The 16,576-nt window shown below is 43.6% G+C and overlaps 2 long non-coding RNA genes across 3 annotated transcripts in view; one reads left to right on the forward strand and one right to left on the reverse strand.

The window, feature by feature from the left end:
- Positions 1 to 10,692, reverse strand: part of LOC116591255 — a 65,595-nt gene extending 54,903 nt beyond the window's left edge. The window contains exon 1 of the long non-coding RNA XR_004285912.1: positions 10,603 to 10,692. This is a non-coding gene — a long non-coding RNA (uncharacterized LOC116591255). The remainder of the gene's footprint in view (positions 1 to 10,602) is intronic.
- On the forward strand, positions 315 to 15,635 carry LOC116591254. Of its 2 annotated transcripts, XR_004285911.1 has the most exons (4): positions 315 to 803; positions 4,066 to 4,319; positions 10,741 to 10,881; positions 15,412 to 15,635. It is a non-coding gene; the product is annotated as an uncharacterized LOC116591254 (long non-coding RNA). The 2 variants fall into 2 exon arrangements; XR_004285910.1 differs by lacking the exon at positions 15,412 to 15,635 and having other exon boundaries at positions 10,741 to 10,993.
- Positions 15,636 to 16,576: the final 941 nt, after the last annotated feature.

The following is a 16,576-nucleotide window of genomic DNA, read 5'->3' on the forward strand; positions in this document are numbered from 1 at the left end:
AATATATGTCCAGCAATACAATTAAGAAAAAAAGAACTCTGCACCTAAATCATTAGAATTTAAACAGAGACTAAGAAGAGGTTTTATAGAGAGAGAATTAGAAGCACAGATATTTGAATCTCAGGTTCGAGGTTTTTTCTATTCGGAGAGCATTTGTAGGTGATCCTCTTGGCTATACTGGTAGAGATATCTATTACTATAAGCACTTTAATTTTTAAATAGAAAGAGCAAAGGAATGCAAGAATTATCCTAATAGCATTTGGATACCCTTTAAAAATAGATTAACCTATTCAGAACCAAGATCACAGAGATTCTCGGTAAGCTCAGAGGAGACAATTGTCTGGATTCAGAAATAAACGATGAAAGCTTCAAGCTTTGAAGCCTCCCCCAACACCTTCCAGCACTGTTTTTCCTCCACTGAAGGAAGAGCAGCAGGCACCTCATGCGTGCTTCCTTTCTCCTCCTGCCACCACTCCATGTGGCCCCTTCCAGCTGCTAAGGATGCATCTTCAAACCTCTGTTTGCCAAGTTGGAGGGGACTGGCTTCTGTCTGGACTCACAGCTTCAAATAGTGAGACAATCTCAGGATGCAGCCAAATATTTTTTTTTAATCAAATATTGCATCTAAAAAGATATGGCTAAGTAACAAGAGCCTTCAGATGGTGTCTCTACCATTTTTTTTCTTTTTCCAAAAACCAAATATGAATTCAAGAAACTGTTGTTGGCATTTAGCTGGTGGAGAGATAATGGTGGTTTTCCCCGAGCACACGGTCATTCTTTGAAAGCCAGCCAGATGAGCAGATGTAAGTGCTCTAGCCCAGAGTAGTCATGTTCCTAAAGTCAGCAATGAGTCCATTCATTCATTTGGGTCCTATTTGTCTACAGTTGAACAGACAAAGGTTGATTATTTGTTTGCTTTAATTAAGATGTTTAGTCTTTATCAGAGTTACTTTAGTCACAGGGGTAATTGATTACGTACATATTTGTTTCCATTTTATAACGAGGCCCCTAGCTCAGGTAGCAACATTTCCAGCCATTCCTGAGACCTAGGATTATGGAGAACAGTGTCATACAGGTTAACTAATAATTGAAATCATAAATAGAATTCTGAGTCATGAACAGGTGGTCTTCCCTATATTTTTCAATAGTATTAAAGTTCTCTTAAAACCAACTCTGGCCAGCTTAAGACAAAAGGGAATTTACTCAAAAAGATATCTATAACCTTACAAGATGTGAGATTGAACAGCCACTTCTCAGAAGTCAAGAATCCCACCAGCTCCAGAGACATGAAGACAAGAGCTTCTGGGCTCATTCTTCTATTTTTGGAGCTAGATGGAGCTAACATCTCCTGGTTCCTTTGTTTCTTTTTTTTAAGATTCCATATTCTTAGACAAGAAAATCTGGTTGGTCCAGCTTGATTCCAACAAATGACCTGAACAAATCAGTTATGACTGAAAGAAGAGGGGGACAAGGTTCCATGGTACAGACATAGCTTCCATGGAAGTCTCCAGAGACAGAAAGATAGTGGTCAGCTGGACAGGACACCCAACAGCCCTCTACCAGTGCTCCTCCAAGTCCTGGTTCACAGTTCGATGCCAACCCAAGAGGGGATAAAGAGCATGCATCAGAATCTAAATCAATATGCTGCTTACTTTATCAGGAAAGTCTTTGTACTATAAAAAAAAAAAAAAGTCAGTGGAACTTAAAAAGTGTGCTCAGAGATACAGTTTGTTTGTGTTCTGGTTCATTACTGCTTACATCCTCTTGAACCAGTAGCAAAGAGTTTGCTGGGTGGCAACTGCCTGTGGACCACTCCTTGAGTAGAAGTCTCTTCGCTTCAGTCGTTATCTGACTTTATGGGATGGTTCTAGAGCAATCCAGAACATAGGTTTTGAAGTTGCTTGGGCTTTAGTTCTTGCTATGCCTAATAGCCAAATGACCTGGGGGAAATAAATACTCCTAGCCTCATTTTCCTAATCCACATCAGAGATAATAGTACTACCATATTTGTTAGGACCCCTTCAATTGCAGGCAGCAGAAATTCAAATCATTAGGTTCAACCAGATGAAATTAATGATATCCAATCTGGAAAAAAAATGGCAGTTTTATATGGTTCAAACCAATGGTTTAAACAAAAAGAGATTTTATTGGTTTATGAAACTGGACAGCATAATGGTGGAGTAGGTACCATATACACCTGAATCTAGAGCTCAAATGGATAAAGAGAAACTTTGTCTTTTCCAGCAACCAGAATCAGATCATATGCATAAAGAAACTCTAACTGTTCCTACTGAGGTCATTCTCCCAACCCTCAGCCCAATCAGTACCAAACAAGACACAAAGTTTCATGATGGGCCAAAGTTGGGTCATATACTTGGGAATAGTCAGAGTGCTATGATTAACAGATTGGCAGGCCTGTCAGCTAAAGTCTTTCTGCCCTATTTGGTCATAAACCTAATGCCTAGCACCTAATAGGTGCCCCCCCAAATTAGGTAAATAAATAATTAGGGAATTGGTATTATGTAGCCCCTCTAATCTAAAGAGGGGGCAGAAAGAGCAGCAAAATTCCATAATAAATGCCTACATCATATGGCTGTTGTAAATATCAACTAAGAATGTGACACACATGGGACAGGGCCTAACATGTAATGGCACTTTTATCTACAGTAGAGACCAGATCAGGGTAGAAGCCCACATTTTCCGTGTGTGATCTACACGTAAGCACCCAGGTTTCTCAGTTGACTGAATGAGCTAATAAGTAAACTCATGAATAGACAATGAGAAATCTGGATCCTATATCTTCCTGTGGAAAATGCTCTCCACCCTATCACAATTTTGATTTTGTCTGAAGATTTCCTCTAAATAACAAGACAAGAATCACACACACAACAGGGCAAAAGCAAACAGGCTTTGAATTACAAATGGAGGCATTTTAGTTGAACACCTACGTTAAGAAAACCTCCTAGAGTCTGGAAAACAAATCATCTTCAGTGGAATGTCAAGAAAACAGGCTGGTTTTCATCACAGTTCTTTCTCGTGGCCAGAAAGGGGCAGGTGACTTTGGAGAGCCCTTGCCCAGCAACTGGTGGCATTTGTAGGTTACATTCCAATCCAAAGGAAGCCAAGGGAAGGGGGATGGGTGCGGGAGATACAGTCAGAATGTCTGACTTGGCAGGTGTCCACAGAGCTCATCTAGTCTAACCCCAGATTTTACTGAAGAAGGAACTGAGGCCTGGAAGAAAAAAGGGGCTTGCCTGAGGGACACAGGGAGGTCCCTGGGAAGGGGCAGAACTGACTCCAAATTAAGTGCACGTCCAGTATTCGTCCTCCACACCACACCACAGGCAGTGATGGCTCAGCGTGCCCCAACAGTCCCCCCTCTACCATGGCTGGGTGGACAGGAAAGCAGGTAGATAATGGTAATACTTCAGTGAGAAATCAGTAAGACCTTCATGTGGTAAAGGGTCAAAAGATGGGAATTAGTGTACCTGAAGAATAATCTGGCTCCCACTTTCAGTCACCAATCCCCCATGAATTACTAACCTATACCTTTCCACCTGCCACATGAAAAGAATCCAAAACATGAAAAAATTTTTTAAAAAAATAACATGTCTAGCAATTTGAGAAAATAACAAATTCAGTTATTTTATGAACAGTTCATTTTCTAAAATAAAATTCAAGAAAAATGAACCAGACAAAAGGTATTTGAGCCTTTTCTGAATAGGAAAAACATACATTTAGGTGCCAAAATACTGACCTTGTGGATTTAGGAGGAAAACAGGCAGGTTATTTGTAATTGGAACTAATCCAAAATCTAAGACATGTACTCACTTAGAGGGTAAGGGTGGACCATTAGTCACCCACCCCACCCCACCCCACCAAGAGCTATTCTGTCCTTCTTCACTGACAGAACTCCCATTTTGCTAGGACTGATAGAATGCCCAGTTTCAGTTTATGTCTTCTGTGAGATATAAGTAAAGGACATCGAGGCTTTCTAGAAAGCCCCCTTTAAAGGGAAGGACTCAGAAGGCAGTTCCCTTCTGTTCCTCTTTCTGTGTCTTTCAGATGCTAGGATCAAGTGACTGGAGTTCTAGAAATCATATTATAAACATGGGATGAAGATTCATCCTAGGGATTGTGGAATGGCAAGCTGCAAAGACCTTGGATCTCCAAAAAGCTCATGGCCCCGCCACATCAGCCCTACACTGCCCACTTCTGGACATCCTACTAGATGAGAGGAAAAGAAAGTTCTGTGCTGCTTAAATCCATTTTCAGATCAGCCATTTCCTGACTAATACACACAGCGTGCCCTTGTCAAAGTAAGTTCTTTGGCTCCTCATGCCTCAGTTTCTTCTGCTTTGAAGTTGAGTCAGAGTACTAGCCAGCTTTAAAGAACATGTATATAATACAGTGATTTTAATATTCTGTTTACTAAAGCCCTAGCAAATTTTTGGAGGTAGTCCAAAGGACAAAGGGGGTAAATACATGGGCATCCAAATGCCCAATATTCAGTCAGAACACTTCCTCTTCTATTTGATTTTTATATTGAGTTTCCAAGTAAGACTTCATGGGGGGGGGGGGGCAGTGGAGAATTTAAAGTCCAAAAGAATTTGAAAATCACTAGCATGGAAAAATGTTTGTCCTTTGTATGTGAGAAGGACACTTGGGGCACACCACTAATTCTGAGACTATACTTTTCTAACGCCGCCAATGGATCTGATGATGCCAGTTCAGTTCTTCTGGAGACCAATGTCTCCCGCTTGCAGACCAGCGTAAGGGAGCAGTCTGAAGCCATGGAGCAGTGCAAAATGCCCTGACCTGAGCAGGAATAAAATCAGTCACACCCCGCCCCCGATACCTTCGAGCTGTGCTGTAACCTTCTGAAGAATAACTAACAAGCCAGAGAGCCATGCACAGCTGTGCTCCAGGGTGTTACACAGAGAACTAGAGGAATCTAGGGAGCTGTGTCCAGAAGGAAGGCATTTTGTCACTCACTGGCTCTTGTTACCTCGCATAGCCCTGACCTCTCTAACCCATCAGACTTAGTGTCCTTCTTTATTCAAGGGTTCAGTAGTCTTCCATATGGGAAAAAGTTCCCAACTGAGATTTTGGGAAGGGGAAAGGGGAACGGGAATGGGAACAGGACCGGGAAGGGGAAGGACAAGGTAGGGTAGTAGGAAATGGAATGGAGGCAGTCCTGGGATTTTCACAAAACTTTGACTTCTAATCATGCTATCTCTTAGCAGAACATCTCACCTGGGCCCTGGGGAAAGACCTAAACGACAAAAATCTTGGGCTCTTGGAAATCAGCCTCTGTCTGCCTGAACCTCTCACCCATCCACAGAGATCGCTTCAAATCCCTGAAAGTGATACACACAAAGCTCATTGCTTACAGAAGGCCCCTCTCCACACTAGGTCACCTCAAATCATAAGGAGCAGCAGAGGGCTGAGGTCCGATACCTATTCCACCAGAGTCCCTGACTCCAAATTCTGCGTCCCAACAGACTTTATTTCAACCTTGACTTATCAATCAAGCCACAGCTTGTTCTACTCAAGCCCTTGGCCCTGCTTCTCTGAACATGATCATTGTCCATCAGCTTCTCTCACTTTGTTGGGGTCATGTCCCACTGCTGAGCCCTCAGCCTCATGAGCGCTATCCTTCATCAACTCTTGCTCACTCTGCACACTATCTCCAGGATATATATGTGCCCATTCAGACCGCTTCCAGCTGCCAAAATCTAGACTCTTCTGGAAATAGTTAAGCTCTGCCTGCTTTCTTTCTTTCTCACCTTCTCAAACATCTCTACACAAGCACACCTCATTCAAATAGGTCATTAAAATAGCAGATCTCCTATTGCATTGTGTCTTGCCTCTTTCTTTTCCACCCAAACTCCACCTTTGCAAATACATCCTTCTGGGTAGGTTTTTGAATGACAATGAGGGAAATTAAAGAGGAAAGATGACATTAAAAATTAAGAGAAAGAATTTGCAGGGTAAGAAGAGTAGATGGAAAGTCCGTTTCCTGTCATATACCGTGAGGCAGATGGGAGTGCTAAATTTTGTCTCTTGGTCCTCTCCATCTATTTCTGCCTCTTTTCTATACTCTTCTCTGGATCACAGGGGTTGGAAGACTTAAAACCATATCTTCCTGACTCCTTTTCTCCTAGGGTTTTAGATATGAATTATCTTCTGCCATTAAAATGTATTGATGTGCTATCTGGCATACAGAAGGAAAACAGAGATCATTCTTTCTGGGACAGTAGTGGCTGATAAGCATGCTCCCACAAACACAGCTTTCACAGACTCTGTGTTACGCTCTCTAATGACCAGCCACAAGGGTAATGAGCAGGTGTCATACTGGCAGCCATTTCCCAACCTCTGGGTAATAGTAGAGAGTAGACAGAAGAGAGAAAGAAGTCTTTTTTTTTTTTTTAAGTTTTATTTATTTATTTATTTGACGCAGAGAAAGAGAGAGAGATCACAAGTAGGCAGAGAAGCAGGCAGAGAGAGAGGGGGAAGCAGGCTCCCTGCTGAGCAGAGAGCCTGATGCAGGGTTCGATCCCAGGACCCTGAGATCATGGCCTGGGCCAAAGGCAGAGGCTTAACCGTCTGAGCCACCCAGGTACCCTGAGAGAAAGAAGTCACTGGATTCAGTAAAGTGGATCAAGCCACATGCCCTTCGTGGGAAAACCTCCAGCTCCTTAACCTCTCTTCACTCCTCATCCCCATTACAGGGTTAAATAACTGAGACAGACACTATTCTTTATAAATGAACTTTAAAATAGGTAGTATTGGAATGACTGCTAGTCCAGGATTCAAGTCTAGTTCAATGTTCAAAAATCAATCCATAAAGTCACCCACATTAATAAAGAGGAAAAATCCCTTGTGACCGTATCAATCGACGCAGAATAAACATTTGATAAAAACTCAATGCCTATTCATGATTTTAAAAACTCTCAGGAAACTAGGAATAGCAGGAAACATCCTCAATTTGATAAATAACAACAAAAAGACCTATATAGCTAACACACTGTAAAAGACTGAATATTTTTCCCCTAAGATCATACACAAGGTGGGGCGCCTGGGTGGCTCAGTCTGTTAAGCTTCTGCCTTCGGCTTGGGTCATGACCCCAGGACCTCAGAATCAAGCGCCACCTTCTGCCAGTCCCCCTCTTGTGTCTCTGACTCTCTCTCTCTGTCAAAGAAATCCATAAAATCTTAGAAAAAAAAAATCAGGTACATGGTAAAAAGGTCTGCAAAGTTGTCTGCTTTCACCACAGCTATTCCTGTGACTTAGCCAGCTCAATAAGGCAAGAAAAGAAAATAGAGGCATACAGATAAGAAAGAAAGAACTAAAAATGCCTCTATTTGCAGATGTCATCACGGTCTACATAGAAATCCCAAGGAATCTGAAAAAAAAATTCCTCAAACCTGTAAGTTCAGCTAGATCACAGATACAAGATCAACATAAAAAAATCAATTGTAACAATAGAAAAATTAATTGCATTTCTATATTCTTACAGTGAATATGTGGACACAAGTTAAAAATACAATACCATTTATAACCACTCAAAAAAATACAGCAGTGGAGTGACTGTGTTCACAGGTCTCTTGGCTACTAGAGAGTCCCATTCTGAGATAAGACACCTCTCCACCCTGACTCTGGTAAAGAGGTCAGGAAACCTTGAGTAAGAGTGGAGGTACTAATTTCGGGCAGTTAATTACATTCTTTCAGCATCCATCTCCCTGAAGTTTTCACTGGGCAAATCCTTCAGGAGGACATCCCCATTAGCTATTCATTTTTCTTTCGCACTGACTGGAGAATGAAGTGACTGTTGGCTGTGTCACACAACTCGTTGAAATTCACCCCTGGGTGAAGTGATCCTCAAATAATTACCAAATGTAGTTCAGGTAACTGAATTAGTGAATTACATTGGCTCCTTTGAGATGAAAGACTCTTTAGGAATGTGAAATACTTTGGTTCTTTGTTATTAATAACCTGAACAATGAAAGAACCCAAAGTAGTTTTCAATATGCTCCAGGAATGGGATCACTAAAATTAAAGAATGCAATTGATTTTCATTTTCCATACTTTTCATTTTCTATCCTTTTCATTTCAATAGTCAGGACTGAATATGACAAGTCATCAAATCCCCTCTGATGTTAATAAGGCACCAACTATAGAACTCTGGGAAGAGAAAAATTCAGCCACACTGTGGCAAGTAGGTGGGTCCCCTTTCTATGGCTTATTATCATTTCCTCTCACCCACCTTATTACCGTACCGTATGGGTGAAATCCTCCTACCTTGACTTGCTTTCATAGTCTTCTGCCTTAGTCTAATTTTCCAAAATTAAAGTGTCTCAACTACTCGCCCACCCTTCAGACAGACAACTGTACCCATCACTTGTACCCAGCAGGGGAAGTTGGATGCCCTCAGCTTAGTGCTCTGCCCTGGATACAAAGAAGACAGAAGCATAGAGGTGAATCCCCAGCAGAGACCTTGCCCTTGGGGCAGAAAGAATGGGAAGTAGTAGGGAGGGGGCTTAGGGCTGGCAAATCAAATGCCAGCCTATCTGAGGTTGGTAGAGAGTTGAAGAAGGCGGAGATGGATATGACTGTCCTGCATTTATTAAATTAGAATTACAGTTCCTTGTTTCCAGTTTTCATTTTGAAAGCATTGAGGGTTTTTCTATTTCTCCTCCTTGCTTTTCAAATACCTTTTTAAGTAATTCATTTGTTTTGGAATTGGGCTAGGTAATTCATTCACATAGCTCATAAGTTGAAGGCATACAATTTTATGCAGTAAAGTCTCCCTCCCCACACATATGCTCCAGCCCTCCAGTTCCCCCTAGAGGCATCCGTGTCTCTGATTTTCTACATTTCCTTGCAGAAATATACAAGTAAATTTGTGCACAGCATCTCTTACCATCTATTTTTTTTTTTTGAAGATTGATTAATTGATTGATTGGGGGGAGGGGGAAGGAGAGAGCAAGAATCTCAAGCAGACTCCATGCTGAGCATGGAGCTCAACACGGGACTCAACACGGGGCTCAATACATGATTCTGAGATCAAAACGCCATGGACCCATCAGGACCCCAGTGGAAATCAAGTCTCTACCAACTGACTGTGCCACCCAGACACCCCACCTCTCACCAGCTTTTATTTAGACAAATGGCAACCCAATATTTTGTTCCATTCCTTTTTTTACTTTATACCAGAGGTCACTCCACACCAGTACACAAAGAGCTCCTCAATCTTTCTCATGATGAGTAGTAATCCATTATATTAACATAGTATCATTTGTCTAACCACTCTCCCACTAGTGATCTCTTCCATTATTTCCAATTTTTTGATACTTCAAACAATGCTGTAATGAATAACCTTGTTCAACAGTGATTTCCACATCTAGGAGTATGTTGTAATTTAACAGAATTGCTACTAATAGAATTATAAATAATTCCTACAAGTAAAATCGCTGAATCAAAGATTATGTATATTTTTAATTTTGATAGATACTGCCAAATTTCCAATCCATGTCAAATAATCCAATATCCTTTACCCACTTTTATATTGCATTGTTGGTCTTTTTCTTATGGATTATGTAGCAATGAATTGCAAATATGTTTTCCAATATGTTCAATGACTTTTGATCCCCCCTTAAGGTTATTTTGTATGCACATTATTAAAAACATTGAATTTTTCAATCTTTTATTTTACAACTGCTATAATTTGTGTCATATTTTAAAAGGTTTTCTTTGGTCATAAATTACAACAAGAAAAGAGTCCTTATCTCTTCATATTTTTATGGTTTCAAATTTTTATGTTCAAAATCTTTGACCCATTTGGAATTTTCTTTGATAAAGTGTGAGGTATGGCTCCAATTTTTTTTTTATGTATTCATTGCAATAGCTGGCTACCATATTGTCTAAACACCATTGATAAAACATCTAGTTTTCCCCACTGGTTTGTAATGAGACCTTTACTATATGCTAAATCCCTGTATGTGTTTGGGGTCTACTTGACATTGATTCAGTTTCATTTCTCTATTCATGAACCAGTGGTACCCTATTTCAATGTTTTAGAACTTAACTAAAATTAATTGTACTACAATTTTTAAAGCTTTACTTCTCTATCTCCCCAAAGCAATGACATTTCTTCTCTATGTCTTCTAACTTTGTTTACTTTCCCTCAGATAGCTCATGACCATTTTTTTTCTTAATCTTCCAGAGAAAGAAATTTTGCTTCTACCAGCTGCATGGCATAGGCAAATAAATGAAATAACCTTGGGCCAGTAAGGAGAAGACCAAGGGAATATCATCTTTTACTTTTCCAAATCCTAGTGCATGACAGGGTCTCAGGGAACATGCTCTTTTGTTTCTACAGCCATCACTTGAAAATCAAGTTCTATTTAATGAATATTTATTATATGGCAAGTTGTTTCAGTTAGGATGCTTTTGGCTTTGAGTCATAAAAACAGATTCAAGCATCTTTAAACAATAAGGAAATGCACTCATTGTGATAACTGTACTTCTTAAGGGACAAAGGGTTCGGTAGGCAGTTTCAGTGGCCCAACCATGTGATTACAGACCCAGGGCCTTACCATCTTTCAGCTCTGCCATCCTCCAGCATCTGTTCCCTCTCAGGCTGACGGCAAGATGGCTTTAGTAATTCCAGGTCTCCCCTCCAGACATGACAACACCCTGAGAAAGAAGAGATGACATCTCTTTTGTTCTCTTAGGAGCAAGAAAACATTTCTCAGAAGTCTCCTGTGTCTCGTTGGTCAGAATTGGGTGTAATGCCCATTCCTGAATCAAAATCTGGCAACAAGAATGTGATTGCCTGCAGTCCAGTCAGACCCACCCAATGAGGCTGGGGACGGGTGAGTTTCCCCTAAGGCCCATGGCTGCTTAGAAGACTGCACAGACCTGCACAAAACCTGGATTCACGTAGTAATGTAAGTAGGCAATGGCTGCAGTTAACAAGTGCACCATTTCCCTCTCTTTCTCTCTCCTGGCTGGATTCCTTTGCCAGATATTCAAGAGTGCTCTCCCTCACACACTCTTACTGTTTGAATGGTAGTATTAACGGCAAACTCATTTATTCAATAAACATTTATTGAACTCGTACTAAACACCCAATACTGTGTGAGAAGCTGAGGACTAGGAAAAGGAAAGGTAAGGATCCTGATCTCCATGATGTCATGGAAGAGGCAGAAAATTTAGTAATTCCACAGTACCATGATAAATGCTATGTCTAAAATTTAAGGGTGCTCTGGGGGTTCTAAAGACTGAATGACCTCATGGGGGGGAAGGGTAAAACAAACAGGGACTATTCCAGCTGAGCTTTAAAAGATGAGCAGTTGTGTGCGTGGGAGGTTCAGTTGGTTAAGCGACTGCCTTCAGCTCAGGTCATGATCCTGGAGTCCTGGGATCGAGTCCTGCATCAGGCTCCCAGCTCCATGGGGAGTCTGCTTCTCCCTCTGACCTCCCCTCTAATGCTCTCTCACTCTGTCTCTCTCTCTCTCTCTCAAATAAATAAATAAAACTTTAAAAACATAAAAAAATAAAAGATGAGCAGTTGATGGAGGAAAAAGAACATGCAGGTAGGGGAAATAGCCGTACAAAGGACCGAGAGGACACTGGCGTGGGGCTGAAGTTTTGTCAAGCTATTGAATTTGGGGCTGACGTACTGCTCTACCCAGGGCACAAAGTCATCTGGGGGGAAGGTTTGGGCCTGGCTAGCAACATCCATTTGCATGTTTTAGAGACATCACCAGTGGATACCATCCCTAAGAAGTTCCAGCAGCAATTCAAGCTAATTACAGCAAGCACAAAGAGCAGATTATTAATTAACCTTCTAAGGTCTAAGACCGCGTCTCAGAGACCACTAAATCTTTTCTCTCTCTTCACAATCAAGCTCCTGGCAAAAAAATATCCACACTAACAGTCTCCTCACCGCCATTCAAGCCTCAACCCCAGCTCACTGATGGTAACAATATGGTGGTTGTTCCTGCTAAGGTCACCAATGACTTCAGTAACTGCAAAACACCTAAGAGAATAAAACCAACAACAACACTCTTTCACATTCTACCTTCTTACCATACTGACCTATGGATAATTCACTAATTACCTCGATTAACACCTTTAGAGACCCCAGCCAGAGAAAATAGGATTTCTTTCTCCCATTTCAGTATGAAATTTGAATTTATTTGTTTTTTTTAATAAAGATTTTTATTTATTTATTTGACAGAGATCGATCACAAGTAGGCAGAGAGGCAGGCAGTGAGAGAGAGGAAAGGAAGCAGGCTCCCTGCTGAGCAGAGAGCTTGATGCGGGACTCGATCCCAGGACCCTGAGATCATGACCTGAGCCGAAGGCAGAGGCTTAAGCCACTGAGCCACCCAGGTGCCCCTGCAATTAGAATTTAAAACAATCCTCAATCATATTTTTTCCAATAGGACTTCATTTCTTTTTTTTTTTTTTTAATATCAAGTTCTTTCATAAACAAAATCGATCTCTCTGGTCCTCAGTACCCCTGTTTGTTTAAGCACACGGGTGGTCCGCCAGAGGAGTAATCCAGCAATAAACACATTTCTATCTTGTTTGTACTGGGCTAAACAGTGTTCCCCCAAAAGATATATCCATCCAGAACCTCAGAATGTGAACTTATTTGGCCTTGGCAGATGTTATTAAGGTAAAGGTCTTTAGAGGAGATCATCCTGGATTAGGGTGAGCCCTAAACCCCATGACAGTATTCTTATAGGAGACAGAAACAGAATTGTAGAGACCATGGAATACCACATGAAGACAAAGGCAGAGATCGAAGCAACTTATCTACAAGCGAAAGAATGCCAAGAATTGTTGACAGCCCCCAGAAGGTAGGAGAGAAACATGGAACAGATTCTCCCCAGACCCTCCAGTGCAAACCGTCATTGCTGACACCTTGATTTCAGAAGTCTGGCCTCTAGAACTGTGAAAGAGTACATTTCTGTTCTTTCAAGCCACATGGTTTGTGGTGTTTTGTTGTACGAAGGGCAAGGCATTATTGCAACCATTCTCATGCTTGCAATCTCTCTCTCTCTCTCTCACACACACACACACATACCCACACACACATATGTGTGTATACACATATTGCCCGCACTTGTCCAGAGGGATCCATGGCTTCATTACCCAGCTGCCAGTGCCTAAGCCCATTTCCACAATAGCTGGGTTTCCAGAGAGCCAAAGCCTTCCTTGCCCAGTATTGGTAATATGCTCACTTTTTCCAAAATTTACATGCCCATTTCACCAAGGAATGGCTAAAGGAGACGAGGGTCCCCTGAGTGGGGACACAGGGTAACTGCCTGGGTTCCCACCACTGCTCCATCACGGCCAGTGAGTGGACCTTAGGAAGGAATGGGGCCACTGGGTAGTTTGACCAGCAATGGGACAAAGTCAAAACATTCTGTTCTGGAGTCTTGGACGTCCGCAGCAAAGGCCTGAGGTAGAGGCAAACCAGAAGACGGGACCTCTCCACCCTGGAAAGTTACCCTTCCTCACATCCCTCCAACCCACATGGCTTTCCCAATTCTCCCTTCACCCCGGTGGAAGCTCCGAGCCAGCCCAGGCCTGGGACCACCCACTCCAGCTTACTCCGCATTCATTCGCTCGCTCATTCAACAGACACCCACAGGCACCTACTGTGTGTCAGTCATCGTGCAAGGCCCTGGAGATCCAGGGATGCCAGACCCAGGCTGCTGGCCAGGCCTCTCTGCGGAGAGCGGAGGAGCTGTCCCTCTGCTCCTCTCATTCCAGGCACGCTCCACACGAGGCCCTCTCTTCAGAGAACCAAGGCTTCTCAGAGGCCTCACCCTGGTGCAGGAGCAGTGGCTCAGAAAATCTGTCCTTTCACTTGCATTATAGGATTTTTTTTTTTTTTTTTTAAAGCAGCAGCAGCAGCAGCAGAAGCAGCGGGGGCAGCAGCCTTACCTTCCAAAGAAGACTGTGGCTTAGGCTAATATTTACATGTATTTGCATTTCCTTTGTACACAAGGCTGGGGAAAGGGTGGGGAAGGGAGTTTTGCCAAGGAATGAAAATGTGCCCTGAGCGGATCCTCAAAGTGCAATGGCAGTTGTCAATTGAAAAATCAAGAAGCGACTTGTTTAGCTACGATTCAGGTGATTTCTATCGCTCCCACCCTCGCTCTCCTTCGCCGGCAAACTCCTGTCTCCTTCGCTGGCCTGTGCGTCTGGTGGCGTCAGCTGTGGGTGAGATGTATTTTGTCTCAGTCTCACAGGCACTGGAAATCGGCTTTCTCCTCTCATTCCTCAGGTTTGGGTCATTTTCAGAGAGCTCTGTGGGCACCCTCTGGTGGCTGACTGACTGAAAACGTGACCTGCAGAAATTGCAGTTGAACAGGATGGCTTTAGTTTACAGCCACGCTCTTCTGGTGGGTTCGGAAATTGCCAGCGTACCTGCTATACTTTGTACCGCCTCTTTCATCCCACGATACGGGAGATGGAGACTGGAACGGTGGCTCTATCCTCTCAGGAGGCAAGGAAAGGGCTGAGCCAAGAAACACGGCGTGACTTGTGGGTTGCGGTTTTCCCAGGTCAGCCTGGGTGAGGGGGATAAGGGCAGCCGATCACTGGGCTCTCAGAGGACTCATCTCTCTGGAGCTCAGGGGCAGGCCAGGCTCCTGGAATGACTTTCCTCCCAGAATTCCTGTCCCTCTGCCAGCCCAGGGGGCAACCATTCCTGAGAATCTTCTGATCTTCCGGGATGGACTGGAGTGGGAGGGAGGAAGGGAGGGAGGAGTCATGGCGGGGGCGGGGTGGGGGGGCAGTGCGGGAGAACCATCCACCTGAGGATGATGGCCCCCAGGCCTTAAAATCAGAGGATCTAATGCGCATTACTGTTCTGTCAACACAAAAAATACCAACACCTGATATTCCTTAGCTCTTTCTCCAGGGATTTCATTAGCCTCGGGATACTTCGTAAAGTCAGTTAATGTTACCTTCATTTTGCAAAAGAGGCCCCAAGAGGTTCACTACTAACGTGACTTCCCCCCAGCCTGCCAGTGTGGGTCGTGACCGAGTTTTCTCTCCTGCCTCCTGGCGCTCTGGAATATTTACCAGTAGCTGCTGTGAGTCTCAGCCACATCCCTGTGTCTGTCTGTCAAAGCAAGCCACATGGGAACAGATGAATAGTGATAAGGCCTTTAAAAGGCAGGGTCTTAAGGAAGGCTGTACCTGAGGCACAGGAGGGTAGCAATATCACAAGTGGGTTCCAGAAGCTTGCTCCTATCCCACATGCCTTGGTCAGAGGCCTAAGCCATATCATTTACCCAGAAACAAAGAAGCATTGTCTACCAGGAGCAGTCTTCTTTATTGCAACCATTTTTCATTGGCTTTTTTTCCACAAGCAGGCCCCAGGGCAGAAGGGAAGCCCAGCTCCCCTGGAGCCATCAGTCACCCCACAATGGCTGTGGCAGCCCTGTCCAGCCCAGCCGAGTCTCAGAACGCCACTGGGGGCAGCTGTAGGGGGAGAATGTCTTTGGTGGATGGCCTAAAAGCTAAGACTGGAACAGAGCCGAGATGCCAGTGTGACCACAACCAGAGGGAACAGACAGCTCGACTACCCACGGAGACACCCAACCAGATGTAGGGCTGTAAGTTCTGATAATTCTGAACTGAGCTCATGGGTTTCTCCCTCTAGCTTGTGCTCCCAGCAGGACACAAATACGTGGGCTGGCTTATCATCAAACCCAAGCATATAGTCACGTGGAGACAGAGTGGCCATCATGGTCCCCACAGCTAAGGGACCACTGGCTAAGTGCAGCCACCACTCACCCCCAACCCTTCACCTAGATTAACTCATTAGTCTTCATGACAGCTGAATGAAGGGGGTGCTGTTATTATCCCCATAAAACAGGACACCACAACAGAGAAATACAATAACTGGACCCACCTCACGCATATTGTCAGTGGTAGAGTCAGGAGTCACAATTGAGCGTCTCCAGGGCCTGTTCTCTTAAACCACCTCATCCTACCATTGCCCTGAGTGTGGGGCCCGAGTTCACTTATCCTTCACAGAAGCAGCTGCTCCTCACACGCACTAGCATCTCCATTGTCCTGACACAAAAACTGAATCACAAAGGAGTTAAACCAGGTTCTACAGCTAGCAAGAGGCAGAGTCAGAATTTGAATCGAGGTGGCTAGACTCCTGAGCCCCAACTCTAATCGTCACGTTCTACCACCTGCCTTTCAGCCAGAGCAATTCTCCAGAGCTTCCACTCACTTGGTTTTGCAAATTTCCTCCTAGATATTGGCTAGCGCCATGCTGGTTTGCGAACTGGTCCTAAAGCCCAGAGAGTAGCCGTCCTCCCTCCTAAAGGCACATCGGAGAAGGCCCCTCCCTGTCTGCACACTGCTCCGGAAATGGGTTCATGGCCACCTCCCTCTGCCAGGTCAGAGCAGTCTTGATTATGCCCAGGTCACCCCTGCCTATCTGTGGCTTCCAAGTCTAGGAAGGTAGCTCTTTCTTCATTCCTCTTTCTTCCTTCCTTTCTTCCTTAGCCTCCTTCTTCCAGA

The sequence above is a fragment of the Mustela erminea genome, chromosome 5, assembly GCF_009829155.1.
Source record: "Mustela erminea isolate mMusErm1 chromosome 5, mMusErm1.Pri, whole genome shotgun sequence".
Taxonomy (NCBI): domain Eukaryota; kingdom Metazoa; phylum Chordata; class Mammalia; order Carnivora; family Mustelidae; genus Mustela; species Mustela erminea.